The sequence below is a fragment of the Panthera uncia genome, chromosome D1 (genome assembly GCF_023721935.1).
Source record: "Panthera uncia isolate 11264 chromosome D1, Puncia_PCG_1.0, whole genome shotgun sequence".
Taxonomy (NCBI): Eukaryota; Metazoa; Chordata; class Mammalia; order Carnivora; family Felidae; genus Panthera; species Panthera uncia.
This window is the reverse complement of record NC_064808.1, coordinates 33032806-33042197: the sequence shown is the minus strand read 5'-3', so window position 1 is coordinate 33042197 and position 9392 is coordinate 33032806. Positions and strand designations below refer to the sequence as shown.

At 36.4% G+C, this 9392-nt stretch overlaps 1 long non-coding RNA gene across 3 annotated transcripts; it reads left to right on the top strand.

Moving 5' to 3' along the window:
- Nucleotides 1-243: 243 nt before the first annotated feature.
- On the top strand, nucleotides 244-6594 carry LOC125916519 (uncharacterized). 3 transcript variants are annotated; one of them, XR_007455949.1, is made up of 3 exons: nucleotides 244-537; nucleotides 1632-1721; nucleotides 6306-6594. It is a non-coding gene; the product is annotated as an uncharacterized LOC125916519 (long non-coding RNA). The 3 variants fall into 3 exon arrangements; XR_007455952.1 differs by lacking the exon at nucleotides 6306-6594 and adding an exon at nucleotides 2417-2577; XR_007455948.1 differs by lacking the exon at nucleotides 6306-6594 and adding an exon at nucleotides 2405-2577.
- Nucleotides 6595-9392: the final 2798 nt, after the last annotated feature.

Below are 9392 nucleotides of genomic sequence, written 5' to 3'. Positions count from 1 at the left end.
AGAGAGGGAGATACAGAATCTGAAACACGCTCCAGGCTCCGAGCTGTCAGCACAGAGCCCGACGCGGGGCTCGAACTCACGGACCGCGAGATCATGACCTGAGCCGAAGTCGGACGCTTAACCGACTGAGCCACCCAGGCGCCCCAAATGTGTCTTTTATTACCTTAATGAGAGGCCTTTTGGAATTCCCCTAGGTCACACATTGTTGATGGCTGGTTGCCAAGGGAACCAAACTTGTCCTCAAGGGTAAAACTTTAAGTCCGACCTGAGGCCTGCAGATAGGGGCATGGAGCGAGAGGTTGAATCTGTCCCAACTAGCAATGATTTCATCAATCATGCCAATATAGTGAAGTCTCCATAAAAACCCAAAAGGATGAGGTTTGGAGAGCTTCAAGGTTGTGAACCCATGGAGGTGCTGGAGTGATGTGCCTGCAGAGGTTATCCGGAGCTCTGTGGCCTTTCCCTATACTTTACCCATGGCATCTCTTCTATCTAGATTTTCTGAGTTATATCCTCTTATAATAAGCCAGTAATCTAGTAAGTAAAATGTTTCTGTGAGTTGTGTGAACCACTCTAGCTAACTAACTGAAGTATCAAAAAGGAGATCCTGGGCAGTAAGTCAGAAGTACAAGAAACAACTTGGACTTGTACCCAACATCTGAAGTTGGAGGTGGGATGGTCTTGTAGGACTGACCTTTTCCCAGTGGAATCTGATACTATCTCTGGGTAGAAAGTGTCCAAACTGAGTTGAATTCTTGCACATCCTGCTGGTGTCTGAGAATTGATTGGTGTTGTGTGGGAACATCAGCCCTCATGTATTCACACACACTGGAATCCCAAAGATGGGGTCATACCACTAGAGATAGGTATAAAGTTATGCTAAATTTATTTGAATCTATTTTTTATTTTTTTAATATTTTGCATATGAAAGGATATTAAATGATATATCAAAAAAAGTCTGTACCCACCACCAGTTCAAAAGTAATCAAGTAATATATAATAATTAGTAACACAGTAACAAAATAGCAATATAGGGTATAGATATAATTATGGCTTACTTTACTTTTCACACTGAATTATACTCTATCTGTGGGTTTTGTTTGTTTTGTTGTTGTTTTGCTCTGTTTGGCATTACTCTAGGATTATTGATTACTACTTACTACTATTAGTCATGGTCCTTTAGCAGGGAGCAATTTTGTAAGAATCAGACCAAAAACTTGACATTTAATAAAGGTTACTACACAATAGAATCCCAGTGTATAACCATTCAACAGACTTCAAGGGTAGTTAGATTATTACAAAGTAATACTTAAGATTGATAGATACACAGAAAATGCTATACATTTATAGTGAAAGGAAATATGTTATGATGTAGTATTATGGAGAAATTAAGGTAGATTAACATTTTCTTTATATCATATTTACATATTTCTGTCACATCACATTTTCTTTGAAAAGACATTTATTTGAGCAGTTAGTCTCAGAGCCTTTCCCTCTTAGACAAATTGGCAAATGTGTTATACCGTGTGATGACCTTAACTGAACAGAATGTAACTGAACAAAACACACAAACAGGTAAATCTACTGTATCTAAAGTCTAAACAAACCTATTTTTGCTTATGACTTAACAGATTTTTGAAAATACTGTTTTCTCTAACTTTGAAACTTTAGAATTTCTACATGCTTGTCTTCAGTACTATTTTCTCCATCAGTGGTCACAGGTAAGTTCACAGAGAGGCAAAGGATACAACACATCAGAGAGAATGTGAAATAATCTTACCTTTCATCAACTCTAAATGACCCCTTCTATTTCCATTATCCCACTAAATTCATTCATAAAAGTAAATAAGTAATGTTATAAAACTGGTCTATTATTTATTATATGATTGAAAAAGTAAGAAAGAGGTGGGGATTCTTTATCCAAACCATGCCCTATACAATAATGATACTATCTGAGCGACTTCCAAAATTCTGAAGAATCTTCCAAGTTTTTGCAGAGAGAATGGTAGTCTTTTGTTATCAGTGTGTGGTATATGTGATATCAGCCTTCCACTCATGTAATCATTCCTTCTGTACATTTTCTGAGAAATCCCCCTGTGTTCTGTTCCTGCGTTAGGCTCCAATCAACCTTACAGCACCCACTGCAAAGCAAGGAATTAGATGCTGTTGCCAAAGAAACGTGTTTCAGTACTAATTTTGTTCTTTGTGTTTAATTGTTCCTAAATTGATGACCAGGGTTTTATTTTTTTCCCCCATAATCAGGGCAAGATTTAATGTATAAGGTTGTTGCACATTTTACATTGTGTTTTTAGCAACTTGCTTATCAGAATTAATCTGTAATAAATCCAAAACCCTGCCATGTCATTTCCCTCTGTTTTTCCTTTTTATGTGTTTTCTTTCTGAGCTCATCCCTCAGGCTGCCTACTGTCCCATCATCTAAGAAGGAATCTAAGAGGGCAGTTTGCTCAAAGCTCCTGTTCTCTGAAAACACTTCCCAAGTGTAGCCCTTGCAGGATCTCTGGGAGGGCTCCACGACTGAGATGTTTGGTCTTCATCACTGGAAGGAGAGCTAATGAATCAGTTGTAGTCCCTTCAGGCCATTCACTGTTGTCTTATGCCCTCTTGGTGAAACCAGTTGGAACATTCTAAGAATGACAAAGCTTATTGGACCTGACAGAGCCAGGGTTACTGGTTGTTTCTCTGATCTTTGGAGAAAATATTGTCATAAATGATCAGGGCTAGTCATTAATCCTTTTCAGAACTCTTGCACTTGAATGAACCCCTTCTTCCCTTACTAGCAGACCTCTTTATTCTAGAATATCTCTATCTACATCTTCTACATCTTCATATCTGTAGCTCTATGTTGTAATAGATATCCCTATTCCTACCTATATTCCTATTCATATATCCATAAATGTTGACATGCACCATAACATGTGATATGTTAAATATACATTTACATTTACAAAACACAATTATCATAAGGACAATTTATAGATAAGAGCTGTATGTCTTGTTGCCCATGGATGCCCTCATTGCACTTAGAGTCAAGGACCCACACACACCAGGCTTTGCTGGTCATAATCTGCAGGATCATGGCCAAGTTTCCTCACTCTTGGCCTTGTTTTCTGGATCAGCTAAATAAAGAAATGGACTAAGTGATCACTAAAATCCTTTCCAACTCTAATCATCATTACATTACATTGGTACAATAGGGAGATTGTAGCAGCTCAATAAACGTGTTCCACAAACATATAAAAAGAAAGATATTTAAGAAGGAAAATGTCTCTGAGAAACAAAAGGGTCCATGAAGCTAAAGTAACTCTAATGTCTACATTCTATTGTCCATTGTCTCATCAATCCTGGATTCGTTTTTATTTTTTCACAGTAAAATATTTAACCACATCATTTTCGGTAAATCTTTTCTTAACTGAGTTTGTTATTTAACCTGTTTGTTTTATGAAATGTTACCGATAGCACAGGCTAAAAGTACCTTCTGCAGAAAAGTTAAGCGTAGATGGAAATGAACAGAGGCTATAGGAGAAAATATTAGCAGGAAGGTGACGTGTATTGAGGAAAAATTTCATTGATTTGGGTAATAGTCAAGTACCCAGCTGACAACACTGAGTATATCAAAGTTTTCTCTGAGAAGGGTTCAGTGAAGGGACTACTTACAGAGGTATAAGCAAAGGGAAGGTTTTAAGCTACCTACTCACCCAATGTGTGTTGGGTGTGAAGAGGACAATAGCAATCATGAAGCGACCATTACCGTATCTAGACCTAAAATTAAAGACGCATGAACAAGATTACGGTAGCCAGGAGAGAAATGATGAAAAATAAGCCACCCTCCAGAAGCTGGTTCCTTGTAACACAGCCACCACCAGGAAATGACAGGAACAGAGTATGGGAATCATTACTTTACTTTTTCTCTTCTTTTATTTTCTGATATTCTGCCAGTCCCTTCCATTGGCTATCTGCACCCCAGAGGGTGACAGAGCCCAAATGACATAGGGTATAGTGGTAACAGCAAGTTAAAGAGAATGGTAATTAAACATGCAAAATAAACAGAGAATAACTAGCACATCCAATCAGTTTTGCCATTCAGCATCCATTCATGCCCTCTACTAGGAATAAGAAATTCACATTCCACCCCCTCGTCACCAGCACCACCGGTAAACATGGAAAGCCTGAACCATTCCTGTTATGGCAGGATGGAGTCAACTCAGTCATATTTTCAGCAGGATTTTAAATTGTGAAGGGAGGTACCATGGATACTCGATATAAAATTTAAGAGAGAAGCGTTACAGTAAATAGCAAGAATAACATCAAAAACATTGCTCCTATAATTTTTCTTCTCTAGCACCCATTTAGCTGAACTAGATCATCACAGCTTGCTTCCATTCCTGTTTTTATTGTATCCTTACCTCTTCTAACAACTCAGCAGGTTGATTTCATTATTTTTCTGTGAGGAAATATTTTTATTATTTTTTAATTTTAAAATAATAATTTTATTATTTTATTTTATTATTAGTAAATGACTCTATCTTCATAATTTTCTTTTCTTTTTTAAAGACTTTTTTATGTTTATTTTTGAGAGATAGAGATAGAGAGAGCAAGCAGTGATAGGGTGGGTCAGAGAGAGGGAGAGAGAAAATCCTGAGCAGGATCCCAGCTGTCAGCTCAGAGCCCAACACGAGTCTCAAACTCATAAATCGTGAGATTATGACCTGAGCCGAAATCAAGAGTCAGACACTTAACTGAGTTACCCAGGTGCCCCTGTATGCTTTATTTTTCAATGAGAACTACAGTTCTCATTAACAATTATTACTTGGGAATAAATGTATTATGACATGACTAGTGAATCCTATGGATTGCAGACATAGTTCCTCTTGCCACCACTCTTCAGTGGCAACCCCATTTCTCTTTGATAATCAGAATCGATTGTCCCAGCCAATACAGCAGTTTTTTCGATATTTATTGGTTCAGCTATATGAGGGGATTAAAATGGTATATATTCCACCCCATGTTAGACAGAGATTCTATTCAACTCTTAGAATTTCTTGGCCTTACCTTTATATTATTCCTATGAATTCTATGTAAAATATCTATACTTACTCTGCTAGGCATTTCCTCTCTAGCTCTCCTCAATAAAATAGAGTTCCATCTTTTATAATTATTCCCAGTAGAAACTTGTGATTGCATCTTAGACTGTTGATAGTATGTGAACAATTATCTGAGCTTATTATATTAATAATTTTGATGGCATCATTTTATAAATTGAAATGTTCAATCTGCAGTAGATAGTGACAAGTCATTAACACATGCTGGATGAATGGGTGGAATAACATAAATTGTGACCCTAAGCTGCAAGGGAAACTGTATATTATTTGAGATTTTTGTGCCAGGAAGAATTTTTAATCATTTGATTATAATTGTGATGCATTGATTATATTTTCCTTGCAAACTGTATCTTATAATAATGATATATTTTGTTTACAAACAAAACTGAAATGCAAGACAGCAAATAAGTTCTTGTGGCCATAACACGGATGGCAGAATGGTGACATGAAGGCAGAACATCCTATTTTAAGTTTCATTTTCCTTTTAAAACAAAATGGAGTTTTCTATATGCCAAAGTATCGATTGTTTTTTCTCTATGTTCTTCACGTAATAAAACTTAGTAATTTAAAGGAAACTTTGTTTAAAGATAACTCAATTCCACTTTCAAAGTAGAAATTTAGGAAGAGAAGCTAAGGCAAGTGAACTTGAGTATCATGTCACTTGATGGAAGGTCTTTTAATTACTATCATTCCACACAAAGGAGCCTGAAATTGCCCACGATGAGAAGTTAATAGTTGAGAAATGCTCTGTAAAAAATGCTAAAAATGGCAATTCAGATGTGAGCCCATAAAAAAAGGAAGGTAATGATTTAAAACTGTATTTTAAAAACTATACTTAGGGTAATTTCTTAAGAATTGCAACTACTTTTGGGGGGAATAACTTTTATACAATCAATAATTCTGAAAACTGCAATTGAGAAAATGGTATCAGTGAACTTACGTTAGTCAGTTTTAAATGAAAGTTGCAAAAAGCAGTATTATTTGGGAGAAAAGAACATTATATGAAATAATTCCAGCACGCATTCAATAGACCGGTGAAGAGTAACCTGATGTTTGAATCACGGTCCACACTGTATGGAACAATCTAAAGCTATTCATACAAACAGAGCACATTCAAACAGAGTGATGACAGTGATTTACTTTTTCAGGTGAGCAGTATTTCATGTATTTTCATGTTTTCCGCAGTCAAGCTCTCTCAAAGTACCTCATTGGCAGACTCAGTCTGAAGGTAAATGTGGATAAATTACCAAGTCACAGATGATAAATGCAAGAAAACTCTTGGGAGGTACTTTTACTTCCCCAAAGATTTTGGGTGCCCAGAGAACCCAGATTATAAGTGGCTGACTGGAGTCTTACAGCTGGAAGACATGTTCAAACCAAGTGACTGATTTTATTTGTCACTGAATGTCTGATTTCATCAAAGTTTCTACTCTGTCCAGACAAGCAGGAGAATAAAGTATTCGGTCACAGACAATATTCCGTGCTTTTTCTATGTGTAGTGCAGAGGAGTGAAAAGAACAGTATCTCAATATAATTGTAATAAAAATAATAATAAATCGGGCGCCTGGGTGGCTCAGTCGGTTGAGCGTCCAACTTCGGCCCAGGTCATGATCTCACAGTTCGTGGGTTCGAGCCCTGCATCAGGCTCTATGCTGACAGGTCAGAGCCTGGAGCCTGCTTTGAATTCTGTGCCTCCCTCTCTCTCTGCCCCTTCCCTACTCACACTCTGTCTCTCTCTGTCTCTCAAAAATAAACATTGAAAAAAATGTTTATAAAAATAATAATAATGGACGATTTATACTGAATGCGTTCTATGTCCTACTTACCAGCTAAAGCATTTATAACAACCCTAAAAAAAGAATCCTTTGTATTACCACTATTTACATATAATGAAAAAGAGGATTAGAGAGGTTAAGTGACTTCTTAAGGTTTTTTGTATACCAAAGAGCCTTTTCCTTCAACTGGAATTATATATATATGATTACATATTTTTATTATATATAAATATTTTTGCAAATAGTACATATAAATATTTTAAATAAAATATTTTAAATATAAAAACTTACAATATATAATTTTTATATAATAAAAATTTTGTGTAACAAAAATTATATATTTTATATAAAAGTGTATATAATATATAATTGGTTTAATATACAATATATTTATATAATATATATTATATTATAAATCTATATATTTACTTTATAATTCTGCCCTGATTATCTCACTTGTTCCTCACAGCTACTCATTTTAAAGTACAAGATATTGTAGCTCAAAGAAGATATTTCTCTTAGCATGGAAATGTATCTCCCCACATGAGATGATTTTAATTAGTGATCTGAAATGTGTCCAAGAGACACATATATATCCCTGTCGACAACTAGTTCACTTCTTCAAAGATGATCTTATCTCTTGAGGTACCTCATGCTTTGAGAAGTCCTCTTAATTTTTAGATATCAAGTGACCAGTGAGCTGTGCAGAGTCTCTAGGATAAGGACTGTGAATGGATCTTTATTATAATTGGAACACACTGCATGTTCGAATTATTAATTATAGAACATTTTTCATAATTTATTTTGGTCTATATATTTCAGTTAATTGGCTTTACTTAGTGTACACATCATCCCGAGCAATACTATGATGTGAATTTTAAGTGTTAGCTTTATATTTTCTGATGATGAAAGCTACAGATTACAGCGTAGGCTAAAATATAAATAACATAAGCTAGGATGTATCCTGCAGGCCATGGAAGAATGAGAGGTCTATAAGCTATACAGGTGACGTGCAAATGACTAAATGACAATTGTATAGAAAATAAAATGGCAGCTGGTCTAAATACAAGTACCCTCTCTGGTAGGGAAAAGGCCCTTCCTGTGAGAATTTTCTCTTTGGTCCAGCTGTTTGAAACTTCTACACATTTATTACCCAGGGAATGGGGTTTAGGATTCTGTGATTTCTTCGAGAATAAACATATCAATGATTTGAAATATGGCCACAATTTTAGTGGTGGTACATTAAAACGGTGTATCATTGCAAATACAGAACCCTATCACATATATAACAATTTAATGTCCAAAGTGAATTTGAGAGAGGAGGAATAAGTAAATCCATTTTATTGTTCAGATGAGAAACCTAAGGCTCACATAAAGTTAAGCTGCCCCTCACTGGTAAAACAGGACATCTGATACTGATTTGTGTCAGTCGGATTAAAGTCAGGAGATGGAACCACTCTACAATTTGAATGGAAAAATAATATAATATAACATTAAGTAGAAACAGGTCATGGGGCGCCTGGATGGCTCAGTTGGTTGTTGTTTCTCTAGATACTTATGGCAAAATAAGATACTTTAAATATTACAGGAGGGGAGCCTAGGTGGTTCAGTCGGTTGAGCCTCCGACTTCGGCTCAGGTCATGATCTCACGGCTCGGGAGTTCGAGCCCCGCATTGGGCTCTGTGCTGACAGGTCAGAGCCTGGAGCCTCCTTCATATTATGGGTCTCCCTCTCTCTCTCTCTCTGCCCTCTCCCGCTCATGCTGTCTCTCTCTGTCCCTCAAAAAGAAATAAACATTAAAAAAAATTTTAAAAAATCCTTTAAAAAAAAGTCGAAACAGGTAGTTAATTCCTAAGAGATAAAAAGAATCGCCAAGATTATGGGAACAGCAGATATAGGGAATGGTCACTATCTCAATGGCTGAGGCAGAGTGTCCAAGAAAGAAACACACATGGTAGACTACTACCATCAACACACCAAATTAAGATCTTGTTAGATAGACTGTGCCCACCAAATGGTGAAATTTATGAAGGAGCCACAGGCTGGGGCTGCCAAATGGGAAAACACCCATTGTGATGCCAGAAGAACTCTCTTAAAAATGGCCGCTGGGTTGTCATTGAAATCCACGGGAAGGTATTACCCTAGATGTTCCACACACCTGGCTGCTGAATCATGCAGGAGCCAGCAGATAGTAAAAGAAACACTTTTCTCCTTCACTACTCCTCCTGTAGCCTCTGAAAGAAAGCATAACATTGTGCCAGCTGGCAAAGGAGAAAGTTTTATAAGCTCTAGCTGTGGTATCATAAAACAAGCAAAGGAGATTAAATTTAAATTGAAGAATAAATTGGTAACCGGCAGATTATCTCATAAGGGTGTTTTATGAATGATATTAAGATATTTTGAAAAAAAATCTAAGAATGGGTATATAAATATAAGATGGCATTGTCAATTTGCCATCAAACTGCAAAATCTATGCCGCATCATAACACACTGCTTT